Genomic DNA, 19,264 nt, shown 5'->3' on the forward strand with positions numbered 1-19,264 from the left:
GTACTCACATAAACCCTTCTGAGGTTACAGGAAGGGGCTCTGAGGTGGGGCATTTCAGGAATGAGGATTGGCTATTGAAAGCAGGTGGTCAGGAGATTATAGGAGGAAAGCAGGATGGGTCTCTGGGGCGTGGAGGTGACTGAGTGGTGGAATAGTAATACACTAGATATTACAGGCTGAGTGGGAGGGTTTAGTTCCTAGACTGAGTACAGTGAAGACTGGTTCAGCTGAGTGGAGTGGCCGTGTTAGGATTGGTAATGCTGAGGAGAGTGGTAGTGGGCTGGGAGTTTGGTGCAGTATAGTCTGCAGTGCGGGCTACATCACTGTATGCTGGAGCTTGCAGTATGTACAATACGTGTCATTTCACCAAACGTGAGAACAATTGTGCTTCAAATGGTTCTACAGTAAGGCCTCACTAGGTGGCTGTTTTATTAAACTTATTGAACATTGTTATTTCTAACAGAAACAATGCACCTGTGAAACATCAGTGATGGCCGAGGTAATCCTTGAATAGATGCTGTGACAGGCCCAGTTCAGCTGTATAAAGAAAATACAAATAAGGGAAATGCATCCAGGTATGTCGACGAGACTTCTCTGCTAATATGTTCCCTATTGGTTATTGTTTGTGTTTCCTGTAAAAAAACACAGCAAGCTGTTCGGTGGGCAGCTGTTGCACTATGAAACATATTCGGGGGAAATGTGGCTTGCTAAACTGTGTGTGACTTTTGAAACTATTGTGTGCTGAAAAAGAAGGCAATTAACAAACAGGTACTTTTTTTAATTTGTATTGTCATCTTGAATTGTCCTTGTGATTCTCAACACAGTGGATTATGTATTTAATTGTTTCAGCACACAACACTTTCTATGCAGTGCTGCTGGGTTGTCCTTTGGGGTCCCTTTTCTATTTTCTCTGTATTACCTTGTGTGAACAACTGTTCCCAAGGGTAGAAAGGATATGTATATCCTCTACATTATATTTTGTGAGACCAGCACACCTCACCTTATGTGGAGTGCTGGGAGAGATGCAGTGTATCCCTGTTCTCACTATTCCTGTGATATTTCTGTTTCAGTGACAAGCTCAACCTAAATGGCTAGTGGCAGAGAACCCTTACTACTGATTCTGTGCAACTTATTCGAAGGCTGTTTTCACAACTACGGTAAGGCAACCTTGGGTGGCCATTTTTCCAAAATGGCCCCTGTCTTCTTTTTTCGCAATTTGTCGTTTGCTTGTCCTTTCCAGGTCCTTCCTCTACTCTTTGGGGTGGGAAATGCCTTTGTGTGCTTTTTGTCTTCGGCGGGATACCTTGGGCAAGCCCGCCCAGGCTCCAAACTGTCTGAGAAGTCAGGAAGCAAGGGAGGAGTCCATAACTCTGCATCCCTTTGTCTTCCAGCCTGCCTGTTTTGGACCAGTTGCAACTGGGAGGTTTGCTGTTCTGAATGGACTGCCACGCACTCAGGTTTGAATGTTGCGCGCCTGTTGAATGGCTAGGTGCCTGTATAAAGTTCAGATCCTAGGATTTGAAGAAGTAGTCAACCACTGAACCAAATCCAAAGATCAAGAAAAGCCGGCCGAGACAATTTCCAGTGACCAGAACACATCCTAGTGTTATAAAAGAGATGTTAGTTACAATTAAGGAGAGTCTGTAAGAACTCTCTTCTCCAAACTGAGCCACTTGCGGCGATTCGCATCACAAATGGCTGCCATTTTACATCCCACCTTATTTATTTACAAAAATAGCATTGTGATGTCACGCTGCACTTGACATCATTACGTTACAGAGTTATCGCTTCTAACGCTAATCAAGCCCAAAACTCACAGGACACAAAAATAATTTCATGTTATAATTGTAATGTCACAATATTAGTGAATCTTTGAGCCTCATTACGAGTTTGGAGGCAGCCGGCTGACTCCAAACTCGGGTCCGGGTCCGTGGTCCCTGAATGGGGAAATACCGGGCCATTCCGACTTAGGCGGGCCATTCAGGGAACCCAGACCATCCACATTCCCATTTGAGCCCTCATATGGCTCAATGGGAATGGGGAGCATGCTAACAACGGGCCCGTTAATGACGGGCCCGTTGTTAGCATGCTGGTCCCCTCGCGGGACCCGCAAAGGACGTCTGGTCTGACTAGACGTCCAGAGCGGGTCCCGTGAGGGGACATCGTAATGAGGCGGTACAGGGTTAACAGCGCCGGCACCTTTACCGGCGCCGTTAACCACTTACCGCCTCACTTGCAATGAGGCCCTTTGTGTATAGATAAGTCGCCAATATCTGGGAAAATATATGAACTAGAGGCCCCCAAAATGTATTATACTCTCAGTATTTGCGACAAATACGAAAGAGAAAGAGTGCACTCGCCAAAGTAAATATTCCAAAATGTTACGAAACGTGCAAACTTAGCTGACCATTAATTCCCACACCTTACATTGGTGGTGAGGGAACGGGAAGGCTAAATTGAGAAAAGATTATAGTTAATACGAGCTCATATTTCATATTATTAAGCCACTAACCGCAGTCTAACTGGCAACTCCCCTAACTCAACAAGTCCTGCTCAGCAACTCCCTATAAGATGCAAGTTTTGTTTTCATGGCCAATTCACTATTATGAAGGGTACTGGAGAGCTATTACATTTCTTAAGTAGATATTCAACAAAGGTTTTAACCTTCCCATGACTATTGAGTCCCAAAACTGCACAAATCAGTCGTGGTCAAAATCCTGTGCCTAATGTTGAAATCCATAGACTTACTAAAACAGGCACAGTCATGTTGGTGGACCCATGGGCATCCAAACCAATACTTTCAACTCTGTATCCGATTAGTATTTGTATCATTCCGCCGCCATTGTTACACTATGCTCCCCTTTAGCATGATGGTCCTGCACCTCACATTCATCTCCTAGTAGTACATCATCTGGTTCTTAAAACATCTACAACTAAGGAAATCTACTATCATTGGTGATGATCTTGGAAGTTGTTAATAACTCAGGCAGGATACTCGGGAACCACTCCAGAGCCAAGATATTATCAAATAGAAAAATATTGTTCTGTCAGGTAAATTCCAATAGTTCCTTTAACATGGTAATATGTAAAAGGTACGAAGCAGACCTACTAGCATAGATATGATCTAGGGTCGTGAGTGCCAAAACATGTTCAATAGAAGTAATATAAAGTTTTCACATCTAAGGGGACAAGGCAATCCTCTTCCGTCCATGCAAAACTTTCCAGCAGTTGTAATAAATGCATCGTATATTTGTATTTTATTAAGCGCCTTAAACCAAAGTGCTGTACATAGGATACGGAACAGTACAACATAAATGTATAAACAATAACATCCAGAAAGGAATCACTCAAGAATGTTGAAGTAGGTTAGATTTCAGGGAACCACGGAACGGAGAATAGACACAGATAAAGCGAGGAGAACGTGGAAGAGCGTTCCAGTGAAGAGGAACAAGGAGTTCAAAGGAACGAAAACGAGACAGTGAACAGGGGGGACGAGGAGCCAAAATTAGGAATTGAGAAAAAGAGCAAAGAGAACGTGATGGGATATAGAAATACATTAGAGCAGTAAGATAGCTAGGAGCAAGACCATACAGAGATTTAAAAACAAGACCGAAAAAATGTAATTTAATTTGAGAATGAAAGGGTAGCCAACCAAGGTAGCCAACAAAGTGTTAAAAGAGAAGAGGTTATAGAGTCCTGCGAAGACACAGAAGATGAATAGAAGAATTGAACACTGATTTAAGAGGTGCAAGACAAGAGTTTGGGAGCCCAAGCAGGGCAGATGAACAGTAGAAAAGTCGGGAGAAAATTAAAGAAGACATTTTAGATGCTTGAAAGGTAAGAAATGGATGAGCCTTGCAAATATTATAGAGATGAATGACAGGAACGGGAGATGTGAAAGGAAAAAGAAAAATTTGTGTCAAAGTAAAGACCAATATTACGAGTGAATGGTGAGATAGAGAGCTGAGATGGAGGAAAGGATATAAAAGAGGGTGCAAGATGAGGAGGAAGAGTGTTGGCGGGAAAGAACAATACCTCGGATTTCCCGGCATTGAGGGTGAGATAATGGGAGGACATCCAAGATTTAATTGCAACCAAGCAAGCAGAAAGATTGTGATGAATTTCAGGAGAGAAAGAGGAGAAGGAAAGAAATAATTGGGTGTCTTCCACATAGAAATGGCGAGATAGCCCAAAAGAAGAAATAACAGCCGCAAGATAGGATGTATAGAGCGAAAATAAAAAAGGACTCAAACGTGGGCAAGCGAGAATGACTCGGAGGACTTGCCTGCCCAAGTGACCAAAAATGTTCTATTAGAGAGATGAGTGAAACCAAGACAGGACCGAACCTGAAAGACCAAAAGATGAAAGTGAAGCCAAAAGTAAGGAGTGATCAACAGTGTCGAAAGCAGCCGATGGATCAAGAAGAATGAGAAAGGATGAGTGCTTAGAGTATCGTACTGTAGATTGAAAGGGGCAGAAACCAGATTGAAATTGGGGAAGAATAGAAGAATTAGAAACAAACGTGGGAATCTGAGAATAAACAAGCTGTTTCAGAAGTTTAGTAAAATAAGGAAGTAGGGAAATAGGATGAAAGTGGATCAGCAGTGGGTTTCTTCAAAATAGGAATAATAGTTGCATGCTTACATGATAAAAGGAAAAGTGGAGGTGGAAAGACAGATATTGGAAAAAGGAGACACGATAGGGTACAAGAATAGGATAAACCTTCGGAATTAACGGGTCACGAGGGGAAGCAGTATGGTGAGCTTTAGCTAACAAAAGGAAAACATTAGAGTTAGAAACAGGAGCAAAGTGAGTAATAGAGGCAGAAGGACTAGGAACTGGAGAGGGAGAGGGTTCTTGGGCTGACTTAGATGCTTCGATGTCCTAACGAAGAGACAGAATTTTTGAGGAAAAGAAGTGAGCAAAATCGGAGACAGAAAGTGTAGAATTAGCAGAATGATCAATAGTAGGAGAGAGAAGACGTACAAGAGTTTGAAAACGACGCCTAGGATGAGTAGACTGAGTTTGTAAAAGATCAGAAAAATAAAGACGCTTAGCAGTAAGTAAACAGTCATCATAAAGAGAATGATAAGAGAAATAAGAGGAGCAATCGGGCGTGGATTTAGTCTTGAGCCAGCGCCTTTTGCAGCAATGAAGAAGACGCATGGAACGCAGGTGGGGAGAGAGCAAAAGGTTGAGAACGTTTATGAGTAGGACAGAAAGGTAATAGGTATCATAGAAAGGTATTTCTTAAGTATGCAGGCAACTTGCTAACTTCCTTAGATATGATGTATCTCGAGTACTTTTCTGTTATCCAACCTATCCCTCTTACAATGGGCCGACCCTCTGGTATAGTATCAAATGCTTTGTGAATCTTGAGTAAAAAGTAAATCCTAAGTATTCTAGGATTTGCTGTTGATAAATACCTCTCATCATGGTATGGTGTTGTTTATTTATATGGCGCCTATAAAAGTGTTTTCAAAGCTCTCAAGGGGGGTGGGAACATGGGGAAAAAACAAACAGTCGCTCAGAGCCCTTGAAATTCGGAGACGATAATAGCCTGCACAGACAGAGTAAGTGCGTACAAAATACATTTAGCAGTTTGGGATACAGCAAATAGGCCTGACGGCGATTCTGCAGATTTTACAGTGCAATTAAGGGGTGAAGACAAGGGAGAACAGACAGGTGATCTTCAGGCAAGGTGCGTAAGGAACGAGCAAGTGCACAGATGGTCACAGGGCGGGGGAGGATCAAGTGCACCCGGTCATTTGAGACTGGGGTAAGTGCAGAAAGAGCCACTCTCTTGGGTTAATGTCTCAAGTGCATTGAGTGTGGGTGGGGTGTAGGGTCCTGGGGCAAGTGCGAGGGAGGACTAGGGGGGTGCCAGGGACCAGTGAGACTCCGGGCAGCCAGTCAGCATGCTGCAAGGAAGAAGAGGGAGAGAGGGAAAAACAGAGAACTAGGTTAGCAGGGTAGAGTGAGAGAGAGAAGGAAGAAAAGAAGAGGAAAGTCTTGAGGTGTTTCTGGAATTTAAGGAGATCCGGCTCAAGACATAGGGCGGCAGGGAAGTTGTTCCAGAGGGAGGCAACTTCTGAGGATAAGGTTATTCCTCCAAATCTCTGCTTGGAGAACTGGCTCACTCGCAGAAGGTTGGAGGTAGATGAGCGGAGGGCTCGTGAGGGACAATATTTAGGTAGGCAGCATTGCAGGTCTGTAGGTCCCAGGCCCCAGAAAGCCTTGTGAACAATGCAAAGGGTCTTGAATTTGATCCTTGCAGCCACGGGGAGCCAGTGAAGGGATTTCAGCACTGGAGAGATGTGGTCCCAGGCTTGATGCCAAGGATAAGTTTCACAATTCTGTTCTGGATGAGTTGCCGAGGGCACAGAGCAGAAGAAGGGAGGTTGAGGAAGAGGCTTTTGCAATAGTCCAGCCTCGAGAGAACCAGGGCTCTGGAGATAGTGAGCCTCTGGGGGAAAGTGAGAAAAGGTAGAGTACCTCTGAGGAGGATTAGATGATAGTTAGATTTTTTTTAGAGATGTCTGAAATGTGAGAGGAGAAGGAGAGAGTGGAGTCAAAGATGACCCCAAAGTTTCTTGCTTCGCAGGTGGGTGCGGGCACAGGGCCAAGGGAGGCCGGCCAGAGTGAGAGAGGGAAAGAGGGAGCCGGGTTCACAGTGCGAACAATCTCAGTCTCAGTAGCGTTGAGGCAGAAGTATTTTGCAGCACACCATGACTGAATAGCGGACAGACAATCGGATATAAGCGAGGAGGCGGCTGAGGGTAGCCTGAAAGATAGTTGCGTGTCATCCGCGTAGCACCGGAATTTAGAGGTGAAAGTGGCAATCACAAGTGCCAGGGCAGTCATATAGACGTTGAAGAACCAGGGGATAGGTTAGATCCCTGGGGAATGCCACAGGTTGAGAGAGTGATAGTCGAGTGAACGTCTCTGAGTTCCACCTGGGATGGGCGATCGGAGAGGACGGAGGTTGACCACGCCAGAGCCTGACCTGTGATTCCCAGGGTGTCAGATGTGCGATCAGGATGTTGTGGTTAACCGTGTCAAAGGCAGAAGAGAGGTTGAGGAGAATGAGGATAGAGGGGGTGTTAGTGTCAAGATTTGAGAGCAGTTCTTCACAGGTGTTCAGAAGAGCAGGTTGTGTGCCTCTGGATGCTCTAAAGCCAGATTGATGGTCGTGGAAGGAACCAATGGATTCAGTGTGGAGATGGCCAGTTTCTCCAGGAGTTTGCCCTGGAAAGGAGTGATGGAGATAGGCCGGTAGTTTGCTGGAATGGAGGGGTCGGCAGAGGGTTTGTTGAGCAGAAGGTGCACAAGGGACTGCTTAAGGGCAGTTGGGAAAGCTCCATTGGAGAAGGAGAGATTGCAGAGATCAGCCAAGGCTGCGGATATTGATCTTTAATGGTTTTGGAGGGGCAGGGGTCCATCTGTTTTGATGAAGCCTTCATAGATCTGACTTGTCTGGTGACCTCTTCCGGTGTGACGGGTGAGAGAGAAGAGGGGGTAAGTGGAGCGGGGGCCAAGGGAGGCTCCGGTGTTGGTGTATGTTGTGGTGTGGAAGAGAGGGTGAAACGGCTGTCTTGGGTTTTTGTGGTGAAGTGTGCAGCCAGGGCCGCTGCAGGATTGGCCAGTTCCTTGCAGACTTTGAAAAGTTTGGTCGTGTTGTTTGATGCCGCGGAGATGCAAGCTTGAATAAAGACTCTTTTCTTGGTGCAGATGCAAAGTCAATGATGCCTTTGAAGGAGACGGCAGGCCAGTTTGTCAGATGGTTCGCCAGACGCATTCCATTTCCGTTCAGCTGCCCTACAATTGCGTTTAAGGGCAGCCAGGTCGGAGTCGTACCAAGAGTTGAACTTTTTGGAAGGCTTCAGTCGGACCCTCATGACAGGGGCATGAGTGTCAAGAGTGTTGGAGATAGAGAGATAGAGGTTAGCAAGTGCTGTGTCATGGAGGGAGTCAGCTGAGGGAATGAGTGGAGGAGAGTAGGAGGAGGCAAAAGCAGCCACTGTCACTTTTTTCATGGGGCTGTGGACTTTGAAGCCAAGTGGCTGTGCCGGATGTATTGCTGTAAGAGGAGAGGAGAGCTTCAGGTGTGTTGAAAGAAGGGAGTGGTCAGTCAAAGAGAGGGAGGTAGTGAGAGGGATAGAGAAAGGATGTCAGTAGAGATGAGAGCATCCAAGGTGTGGCCTGCGGTGTGCCTGGGGCCAGAGGGTAAGATAGCGAGGGCGAGAGAGTCACAAAGGTTGCGGAAAGGACCTGAGGAGTCAGGAGTCCAGATGGATGTTAAGATCACCCATCTGGAGGAGTTGAGTAGAGGAGCAGAGTAGAGGAGGAGAGTGGGGAGGTGGCCAGGTCAGCCCTTTCAGAGAGGAAGAGAGTGGACTGAGAGCATCCAAGGTGTGGCCTGCGGTGTGCCTGGGGCCAGAGGGTAGGATAGCGAGGGCGAGAGAGTCACAAAGGTTGCGGAAAGGACCTGAGGAGTCAGGAGAGTCCAGATGGATGTTAAGATCACCCATCTGGAGGAGTTGAGTAGAGGAGGAGAGTAGGGAGGAGACCAGGTCAGCCCTTTCAGAGAGGAAGAGAGTGGAGTGACCTGGAGGCCGATAGAAGGCGGCCATAATGAGAGAACATTTTGGGCATAGTGAGAGTCTGCAAACTAGGCATTCGAAGGAGGAGTAGGCCTGAGTATGGATGATATGATATGGCATTTATAACGCGCCTATACACAAGTGTTTCAAGGCGTGATGCAGGTATCCATTCTGGGAAGATAAGCACCACTTAGGCCTGGGTGCAGGGAAGATTTTGAAGCCTTCAGGGAGTAGCGTGTCAAAGATCGTGACAGAGCTATCCTTGAACCAGGTTTCAGTGATGGCGAGCACATCAAGATCCATGGGTTCGAGGAGGTTGCAGATATCAGACGATTGTTTGACGGCAGAGCGAGTGTTGAGAGTGGCAATGTGGAGCAGCTCGCCATCTTTGAGGGTCTTCCTCTGGGGGTGGACACAGGGGACAGTGGTCCCCCCAGAGGGTGGCAAGAGGGCCAGGGGGATAGTGGAGGATGTCGAAGGAGCCAAGGACGACAAGGGAGTCGGGACAGTGGGCCTCATTACGAGTCAGGCGGTAAGGGGTTTACGGCGGCGTAAACAGCGCCGACCCTTACCGCCTGATTCCGAGGTCCCTTAGCGCCATGGAGGACTTAACACCTGCTTTTAGCAGGTGTTAAAATCCATGGCGCTAAGGGACCTTGTTGTTAATTACGCCACCGTAATTTACGGTGGCGTAATTAACGCCTTCCCCACTCCCATTATGCCCTATGGGGCAAAAATGGGAATGGGGAAGGGTAAATGGGGATTGGGGACTAACCGCCCCGCCAACCTCGGAATGGGGCGGTAAGTCCGCCAACCACCATGGCGTAAACATAGTTTACGCCATGGTGGTAAAGGTACGACCCAGGCGGTAACTTACCGCCTGGGTCGTAATGAGGCCCAGTACGTCAGGGTAGGGGCGCCTATACATAGGAGGAGGAGGAAGGCACAGAGGGCCAGGGAGCCTGTGCAGAGGTGGAGGAAGGCACAGAGGGCAAGGGATCCTGGGCGGAGGGAGAGGTGAGGTTAGAGAGGCGAGGGAGCAGTCTGTCGGAGAGAAGAAGGTTGGGTTGAGGACCCTGAACCATGATGGTTCCATAGAGATAAACATTAATGATGACTCTGGAAATGGCGACTAGGTCAAGGAGAACCTTCCAGCGAGTGCCACCATTAATGGGAGAAGAGGTGATAGGAGAGAGAAAGCTGACCGTGTAGTGACTCCATAGATCAGGTGAGAAGAGGATGTCAGCGATAGTCTCTCTGGCGGAAGCCGTGCAATAGGAAGGCCTGGGTTGGAGCCCAACATGTCCTTAAGTTTCATCCGGACAGATTTAGTGATAGGAGAAGGATAGGAGATAGTGAAACAGTTGGGAGAGGATAGGAGAGATAGATAGTGACATGGTTGGCTGAAATGGAGGGGGGGGGGGCATTTACCAGGCTGAAGCACTGATACGCTTGTAGGCAGTGGTGGGGGCACAAGGGAGAGGGGGAGACAGAGGGAAGCGCACCAGCTAGTGAAAAACACAAGCAACACAAAAGGTACAACTAAACTCAGTTTTCAGCAGAACAGGTGAAATACATGCAGCAACTGGGCAAAGCTAACTATGAATTTCTGCAGGGCAAGGTGAAACACATTCAGAAACTGGGTAAGAATAAATTAGCCGCAGTTCAGATGAGGTGAAGTGAGAGGGCAAACAGTCCCAGGTGTGAAGGGAAGGATCGATGAGGTTAGTGTAACGCTCACCTGATTCCCACGGAGGCGCCGACCCGTTCTGGACTGCTACAACTTCTTCCATGGTAAAGCGTAGTGCTTGGAAGATGGACTGGACTGGACCCCCAAACCTCGTCTGTCTGGCCCGTAGAATAATCCTTCTGTAGATGGGAAAAGGGAGTTAACTGTCTGCTAGATTGTGTGTGAGATTCCCCCCTTTTTCACCTTCTCACCCTCCTCGAACCCTAGCTGTGCCTTCCGCAGACTCTCACCTTAATTTCTGTATGGACGAGCTCTCCATCCTGCTTCTGACGCAGGGGCGCGTAGGTTTCCAGTTACTTCACTGGATCTCGGATTTGGCGAGGGTTCGATGTCTGCTTGCCTTTACCAAAATGCTGCCTTAAGTATATAGTTCAAAAGATCAAGTCTTATTTGTCCCTTGGCCTTTGTTTAATTTTCAGGGACTAGGTGAGGAATCCGTGTGGAGGAATGGATTCGCTGAGGTAAACTCAGGTGAGTACTTTTAATGAAGGTGTGCCGTAGTGGTTTGCTCCGACACCTTAATGAGTGTGTCTTATTTCCCCATAGGGGCCGGGGTACGGAAAAGCCAGAAAAGCCGCTCCGACCCGAAAAGGGAACTGAGGTCCCAACAAAATTCAGGTAAGACTTAAAGTGAGTAATCTGTCCTTTTGCAATTAGTTCGTTGCTCACCTTGTTTTGTCCTTTTTCTCCATAGGTCTTGAATGCGACCGATGTCGCCTATGGGCGCTGAAAAGGTTGCCGGCGCCACGTGAAGGTAAGTGGAAGCGGCGCGGCAGCGTGAGAAGCGGAGCGCTTCTAACTATTGTCTTTCTTTTCCGTAGGTGCTGGGATGCGGCCGATGTCGCCTATGACCGCTGAAGAGCTAGACAGCGCCACGTGAAGGTAAGTGGAAGCGGCGCTGCAGTGAGCGATGAGATGCGTTTCTAACCCTTGACTTTCTTTTGCAGGATCGACGGAGTGAAGAATCCGGATGCTGGATGAAGGTAGGTAATGTCCTAATGCTTGCCTTTCTCTCCTTGCAGGTGTTCCAGGTGCTGGCGGGCGTGGCAGGAGCCAGGATGCAGGAGCCGACTCGGTGAGCGTCCTGCTGCAGATGCAGAATAACGCGAAGCACGTGTGGCCATCCGGGTGTGGTTTAAATAGCCTTGTAAGAGCTTCAGGTGAGTGTTCTTCCACTGGCCCCACCCGAGTAAGAAAATAGTTCCTGAAAGAAAATAGTTCCTCCCCAGCCTTAGTTGGCTTGGAGCTTCAGACAGCATGGTCTGCCTCGGGTGAGTATGCAGCATGGTCTGCCTCAGGTGAGTTCACCCAAGCATTACCATATGTTCTGCCATGATGAGCCTGGCGCCTATGGCGCCAGGACAGTTGCCTTTTATGAGCCTGGCGCCAAAGGCGCCAGGACAAGGTCCAAAGAGCCCCTATATGGGTTTGCTGGGTCCTGCTTGGTGAGTATGAAGTCTGCTTCCGGGGACGCTGGGTCTGACCTGGCTCCTCGGGAGCAGGCATCATGACAGTTAGTTAAAGGAACCAACTTTCAGAGAAATTCTAAGTGGCCCATTACGTGGGAGGGTGTAGGAGAGGACCCTCAGACCCAACCAGGCAACGGACAGGGGTACAGCCAGGGCTTAGAAAGTGGGCCTTAGAAGAGGGGGCTGGCTAAAGCCTGCCGGTCCCCAATAGGCCAATTTTTTGTAATCTCCCACCCAATCAGCAGACATGCAGGTGGGAAGAGGAGGACTCCGAGGGTCCTTCTAGGTTGCTGGGCAGGCGACGGCCATCTTGGAATTGCCACTCAGGCCACCAGGCAAATGAGCAGTAGATGTGGAGACTCTACAAATCAATATGGTGTGCCTTATATTAGGATGAGATTAATAACTATGAGAATTAGAGGCAGTGAGCTTCTGGGGGAAGGAGAGGAAAGGAAGAATACATCTGAGGAAGTGCAGTTGGTAGTTTGACTTAGAGATGTCAGAGATGTGAGGAGAAAAGGAAAGAGTGGAGTCGAAGATGACCCCGAGGTTCTTAGCCTCACAGGTGGGAGCAGGAAGAGGGTCAAGGGAGACCGGCCAGAGAGTGACAGGAAAGGAGGGTGCAGGTGTGCCAGTGAGGAGAATCTCTGTCTTACTGGCATTAAGGCAGAGATCATTGGCGGCCCACCACGCATGGATAGCAGACAGACAGTTGGAGATGAGAGAAGAAAAAGAGGTAGCAGAAGGAAGCCTGAAAACGAGCTGAGTGTCATCTGCATAGCACTGAAAGTTGGAGCAGAGAGCGGCAATGCGGTGGGCGAGGGGTGTCAGGTATTGGTTAAACAGCCCGGGAGAGAGGTTAGACCCCTGGGAAACCCCAGAGGTAGAGAGTGAGATAGAGGAAAGGAGGGACTCATGTTGGACCTGGGAGGGTCCATCAGAGAGGAAAGAGTTCAGCCAGGCCAGGGCCTGATCGGTAATACGCAGGTTATCACAGAGATGGTTGAGCAGGATGGCATGGTTGACCGTGTCAAAGACAGAAGAGAGATTGAGTAGGATGAGGACAAAAGGGATGTTAGTCGAGGTTGGAGAGCAGGTCTTCACAGATGTTCAGGGGAGCAGTTTCCGTTCTTCTGGCAGCTCTGAAGCCAGACTGATGACCATGGAGACAAGCAACCGAATCGGTGTGAAGATCTAGCTAGGAGATGGCCAACCTTTCCAGGAGTTTGCCCTGGAAAGGAGTGATGGAGATCATGGGATAATTAGCCGGGCATGAGGGGTAGCGAGTGTTCCAACTTGACTTGGGTATCAGTGTCGGAGGGTTCCGTGCACCATTGACACCTGGTACACCAAACGCTGGCTGTTGTTCCCGGCCTTGTAATTCCTTTCTTGGAGGCTTCGTGGGTCTGAGTCGATAAGGACAAGGGCACTTCCCTCGTGGACGTCCTGTCGGTTCTTGCTGCCTTTCTCCTCCTCTTGAATTGCCGTACCGGACAGCTGCCTCGTTGTCAAGTGTGTAAATTATTGGCAATTGCCTGATTCTGCCTGACCCTTGTTTTGGTACATGTCAGGTAAATGGCTTTGTTATTAGTCTGTTGTCTGTCATGGTGTAAGAAAGTGTTTGTGTCGGAAAAGGGGGAGGTAGATTTTCTAAGTATCCTACGGGGTAGGATGGGCAAAAGATGTCATAAGGAATGGGGTGGTTGGTTAACTTAGAAAGGTGAGCTTTGTAGGGTTTGTGAATTGAATAGGAGAGATCATGGGAAGGGTGTTTTGTCACAACAGATTGAGAGTTCGGGAAATAATAATCAGAGGGACGTGGGGGAGAATGATTGGGAGTATTCGGGTACACAACTGTAGAACAGGGATTCTGGTGCAGAGGGTTTTGAGTTTCTATTGGATTTACCAGATATGGAGGGGTCGTTGGATTTGGGTAAGGTATATTCTTTGGGTGGAAGGAGATAGATGTGGAATAAACTAATAAAGCCTCAGGGACTTCGTCCTCCTCGCCTTTGTCCCTGGTATAATACAGCGTCTCACCTTGGGGATTTCCCCAAGCATAACCCCGGACTCATCTACCCAGGTGATCCTGCCTCGCTCGTCCGCTCCGAGGGCTGGGATCTGAGAGCGCCAGCCCTTACCTGACCACCTGAATAAGGGTTTCTCAAGGTCTACTTGGGGAAATACCCTCAGGTTTCTTACAGATGTTACGGGACATATGGATTTCTTTTTCTAATATGGTGGTTATGTATAATATGCAACAATCTTTGGTGTAATAACTTATGCGTTTGGTGAATGATATCATTTGAATCGGATGCACATGATTTTAGTCCTGAAGAAGACCTGATGGTAAAGGTTGAAATATGTGTTGGCAGCAGTCCATTAAAGAGAAATGACTTCAATAACTTTGGAACATTGCTTCTGTTTTGTATATAATTGATTTATAATTGTAGGATATAGCGCATATGGTCACTTTTTCTATTTTATTTATACATTCATGATTTAGGGCTAGTGTCAGGTTGGTTGACCAGTGTATTGTTTTCCTATCCCTTGAACTGTATGAATCTTTTTTGATTTGTATGAAAAATCTATTTTCTATAATTAGGTATTAGCTCGATGAGGTAGTAGCCCATTCACACTCATTCCTATTCTAAAAGTAGTTGTAGGTTCATACTGTTCCATGAATTTGCGTTCCACTATTAAGAAAAGTATACTTGTAGATTGGTTTACTATGTGATTTCTACAACTGAGTGTCACGGTATAACTGAAAATGTCTACAAAAAGGAATCTAACAGTAACATGGTTTGACTCCGCTTGAATAGATGTGTTCTATTCTAAATGCTGTTAATTGGGTTGGATTTACTTAGAATTTATTTCTGTTAGTATTCTGAATAAGGTCTCTGCTTTGGTCTGTAAAAAACCCCATCATTTTTATATAATACTTCTGGGTCAAAGTGTTTCTTTTGAACCATTTGTATGCTACAGGTTCTTTGTACTTTCCTACAGCCATCTCTCCCTCGTAAGATGAGCCTGGCTGCTTTGTCTATGCTACCAAATACTCAGGTGGTACAGCCTTATACTAAGAGCGGAGATGTGTACTGCCTGACTGAACAGTTTTGTGAAACCCTTAATTGGACTTTAGGAAACAGCCCCTAACAGGTTCCATACAAGCAGGTTTCAAAGAAGTGTTAGACCAAGCTGAATTGAACAAACTAATTTCAACTAAAACGCAACTTATTTTGACAGCAAACCATCCTCTTACTCCCATTTCCTCCATGTGTCCAAAGATTAAATAGTCTTTAAACAATCCCTGCTGGGTATCCAATTGTGGCAGCGACAGACGGCTTACTTGAACCACTTTCCAAATATATAGACCAGATCATACAACCACCGATTACATCTACCCCCACCTTCCTGAAGGACACAGGAGATTTCTTGAGGCAATTGTATCTGGCACCAACGTACACTAACCTATTGTTCGCAAGTGATGTGACCAGCCAATACTCGCCAATACCACACAAAGTGGGGTTGAGTGCCATGGAGTGGTTCATCCTCCAACCCGACAATATAGGAGCAGACAAAACCTTTGTACTTGCACTACTCGAATTGGTCCTGAATAGATGTTTCTGCTTTTAGAATAGTGTTATCTCCGAACTGGTACTTCATGGGGGCGAGTGTGGCCCCAGGTTATGCCAGTGTATTTGTGCATTACTTCTAGCAGCAACTAATATTAGCAGAGAGGGCACAATCTCACATAACTCTTCTGTAGATGTTATATCGATGATATCATTGGCGTCTGGCAGGGTACCAAGACTAAGTTAATTTTCTACATGACTGCAGTAAAATTCACTTTTGCACAGACCAGACAGCAATACACTTCCTAAACACCCATATGCAATTCACTGAGGGGAAATGTACTTCACGATATACCAAGCCAACTGATAGGAACAGCTTCCTACATGCAAAAAGTTTTGATCCTCCAAATACTATGAAAGGGTTACCCTTTAGTCCACTTGTAAAACTTTGGATAATTTCTGACCCAATGGAATATGAGAAACAATGTAACCAGATGCTGGAGCGCTGTAGAGCAAGGTACTGTGATGACGGACACTTATCAGTTGCTAAAACCAAAGCCGATACCTTGCCACGAGATACACTACTACAAGAAAGACTTTGGGGGTCATTCCGAGTTGGGCGGTAGCCGTGGTGCTGTTAGCACCATGGCTACCCTCCCAAACCGGGTCCGGTCTGGCAGAATGGGGACTTACCGGGTCATTCCGACCCTGGAGGACCCGGTAAGTCCCCATGCTAAATACCATTCCCCATAGGGCTCAATGGGAATGGGGAAGGCGCTAATAACGGTACCGCAAATTGCGGTACCGTTATTAGCTCCAAGGTCCCTTATCAGGAACCGCAGAGAACGTGTGGTCAGACCACACATCCTTTGCGGTTCCCGCTAAGGGACCTCCGAATTGGGGGTAAGGGATTTCCGGCACCGGCATCATTACCGGTGACCGTTAACCCTTACCACCCAAGTCGGAATGAGGCCCTTTGACGTGTAATTGGCACTTACACCTACTTACGTCAAAGTAATCGAGTAAAGCAAATCATCTCTAAACATTGGAATATTTTGCAGCATGATATCACTGCTAATCTCTTCCCTGACAGACCCATTTTGCTTATAAAAATAAAGCTTCCTTGTGGAAATCACTGGTACATGTAGAATGTGAAGCTATTAGACAGTTGAAATTGATGTAAATTGGGTTCCTTTCCATGTTAAAGACATACACAAGTGGTCACAGTTCAAGGCTGTTTATTAAACTGTATGCAGGGGTGAGAAACACGTCTAATCTAAACCTAAACCTAAGATGGGAGCAAGCTACACCCATCAAATAATAATAAGGCAGTCCTAGTAGCGTCTTGTCCAATCAAAAGGGCCTATACATAAAAAAAAACTATTGCCAATCCTCACCACTAAGTTACAAAAAGAGTGTGGGAAAATGTTCACCAGAAAATAAAGTGTTCTCAAAATGATAAGTCAAAATGGTAGGGCAGGGTCTCCCTTCCCCACATGTCAAGAACGGGACAAGTCGAGCACAGCACACTCCTGGGCCTCTCCAGCATGAGGCTCATGATTCCAGTTCAATGATACCAGAACCTTCAAGGGCCAAGTCTCTTTCCTTCGAAGGCTTGCTGGACCAAAACAATAAACAAACACAGATTCTTTCGGTAGTCTTGCACTTTAGGCGATTGCTCCTTGCCCATAGGATCTCCCTATGCCGGGCTCAGATCCTCCTTGCAACTGGATCTCCCTCCGTCGGGTTCACTACGGCCTTTCTTTAACACAGTTCATGTATTTCTAACACAGTTCACGTTTTCTCTCATTTTCTTCAGGAAGCAGATGTTTCCTTCTAGCTTTCTTGTGGCATCCCTCTGCCGGGTTCACACTTGCCTTATTTCACAGTTAACAATCTTCTCTGAAAGCAGGGTTCTCTTCCCCTAGCCTTCTCTCTCAACCACCAGTCAGAGACTTCTGATTGTACAAAGAATTTTACGTGACCTTTGTAGGACCAGGGCCTTCTGGTACTTGTAGTTCTCAACACAAAAGGGGCCAGCAAGAGTCCTTCGACTGAGCACTCCTACGGCGCCTGACCACTCTGCAGCTGGCCCTTCTCTGGGCTTTCACAAACGTTCGAATATACACAAGTTCCCAGTTTCTGGTTCCTACATTCATCAAATGTTGCGACTTGCAACCTTGGGCTCAACACATGTCAGTTTTGTTATCAGCTTCTTCCGACTCACCCGCTGTGTTGAACCCGTTGGCTGGTCTTGCCTCTGGTGTCAAGGACGGTGCCACGGTAGCTAGCACGCCTCCCCGCTTGTGCTATCAATGTGGGAGGCCCAGTGCAGCGTTGACATCTGATCCTCCACACGCCAGCCATAACTCGCGGTCTTATGATTTCCCTCTCTGAGGTTTCGCGGGTCTGAGGTGAAAAGGGCAACGGTAGTTCCCCCTTTGTCGTCCTTTCAGGTCTCGTCACCTTTCTCCTCCGTTTGAACTGCCGGTTCGGTGTAGCTGTTGTGTTCGGCCTTGCTCGAAGTGTGCTTTCGTGCTCCGCCTTTTATCCCTGTGGGGAAGGTAAAGGGCCATCATGCATGTGTGGGTATTGTCAATTGCCTGACCCGTGTGTTGGGACATGTCAGGTAAACAGCTCTGGTGTTGGTTCATTGTCTGTTACGGTGTAAGAAAGTGTTCGTGTCGGAAAAGGGGGGGACGGGTAGAGCTTCTAAATATCCTTCAGGGTAGGATGGGGAAAAGGTGTTACAGGGAATGGGGCACCGTATCTCGCCCGTCGGTGTACCACTTCCACTCCTCGAAGACCCCTCACCCAGGTGAACCTCCCCCACTGGTCCACCCCAGGGAACTGGATCCAATAGCGATGGCTGTGTCCTGGCCACCTGGATGTCAGTTCTCCGGGGACTAGCGGGTGAGAAACCTTCAGGTTTCTCACAGGACTTTGTTTTGGGCCACTTGGCTTTGCCATTGGCGGTGGGGATGCCGGACTGCCCGGCTTAGGACTCCTGCATACACCCTCTTTTACGGTTTTTATGCAGTTGGGTTACTTATTGCTGGTATTTGTTTCTTGTTTTTTCTTCATACTGTTTCTCAGAAGTCTTGCTATCTAATTGTTTTGTAGTCCTTCTTTACTTTGTCAACTTTTTGTTTACTGTAATTTTGACATTATTTTAGCTTATTAAGTTGTTTGTTTATACCGTTTTACTTTTGGGTTTGTTTTGGTCACAAACACTTCTTTTCAGTAAATGTAGCTACACATGCTTGCATACAGGCATCTGTGGTTTAACCTAGACTGATTTTAAAAAGAGTCTTTACACCATTTCAATATAGCGACCATTTTGCCACAGGGCCTGCTGGCATTTTGTACCGAATGTCAACATCACTTCCTGTTATAAACTACTTGCAGGTGTACAAGTGCTTCGCACAGTAATTCCTACTTCATTCCTAGTTTGAAGTTTATTTACTGAACTAAACCAATGCTTCTTTATAGACAATATTTCTAGTCTTACCTGTAGGGGGTACTTTGAACAAATTGTCTCTGCAGCAAGCCACATAAAGCTGACCATGAGAAAAGCATGAATCCCGTAAATCGATTCAAGCTACTTTGAGTTGGAGCATTGAGATTGCGCAGCAACATTATTGGTGTCCCGATCTACAGCCGAGGCAGCAGCGACCTCAACATACGTGCCGTACGTGTAGGGCTGAATTGTGTAAGCTTAAAGTGCCTTACCCATACGTGTATGGCTGAATGAAGCATGTAAGCTCCGTACTGTTCAGGTGGCATACATTCATCAACTACGCAGGAGAGTTAAGTTTCTGTAATTATCATGAGAGATTAGCCACAATGTGACGGACAGGGTCATTG

General features: G+C 47.0%; 1 protein-coding gene across 3 annotated transcripts in view; it reads left to right on the top strand.

The window, feature by feature from the left end:
- Positions 1 to 465: 465 nt before the first annotated feature.
- LOC138452954 (zinc finger protein 91-like) overlaps positions 466 to 19,264 on the top strand; it is a 61,470-nt gene continuing 42,671 nt past the window's right edge. For 2 of the 3 annotated variants that reach the window (XR_011260334.1, XM_069605326.1), the window contains exons 1-2: positions 466 to 575; positions 1,071 to 1,157. The gene's annotated coding sequence lies outside the window, so the exon portion shown is untranslated. The remainder of the gene's footprint in view (positions 576 to 1,070; positions 1,158 to 19,264) is intronic. The other variant, XM_069605327.1, reaches the window with a different exon arrangement.

Source organism: Ambystoma mexicanum, chromosome 4p, assembly GCF_040938575.1.
Source record: "Ambystoma mexicanum isolate Mex_15411 chromosome 4p, UKY_AmexF1_1, whole genome shotgun sequence".
In the NCBI taxonomy this organism is placed as follows: Eukaryota; Metazoa; Chordata; class Amphibia; order Caudata; family Ambystomatidae; genus Ambystoma; species Ambystoma mexicanum.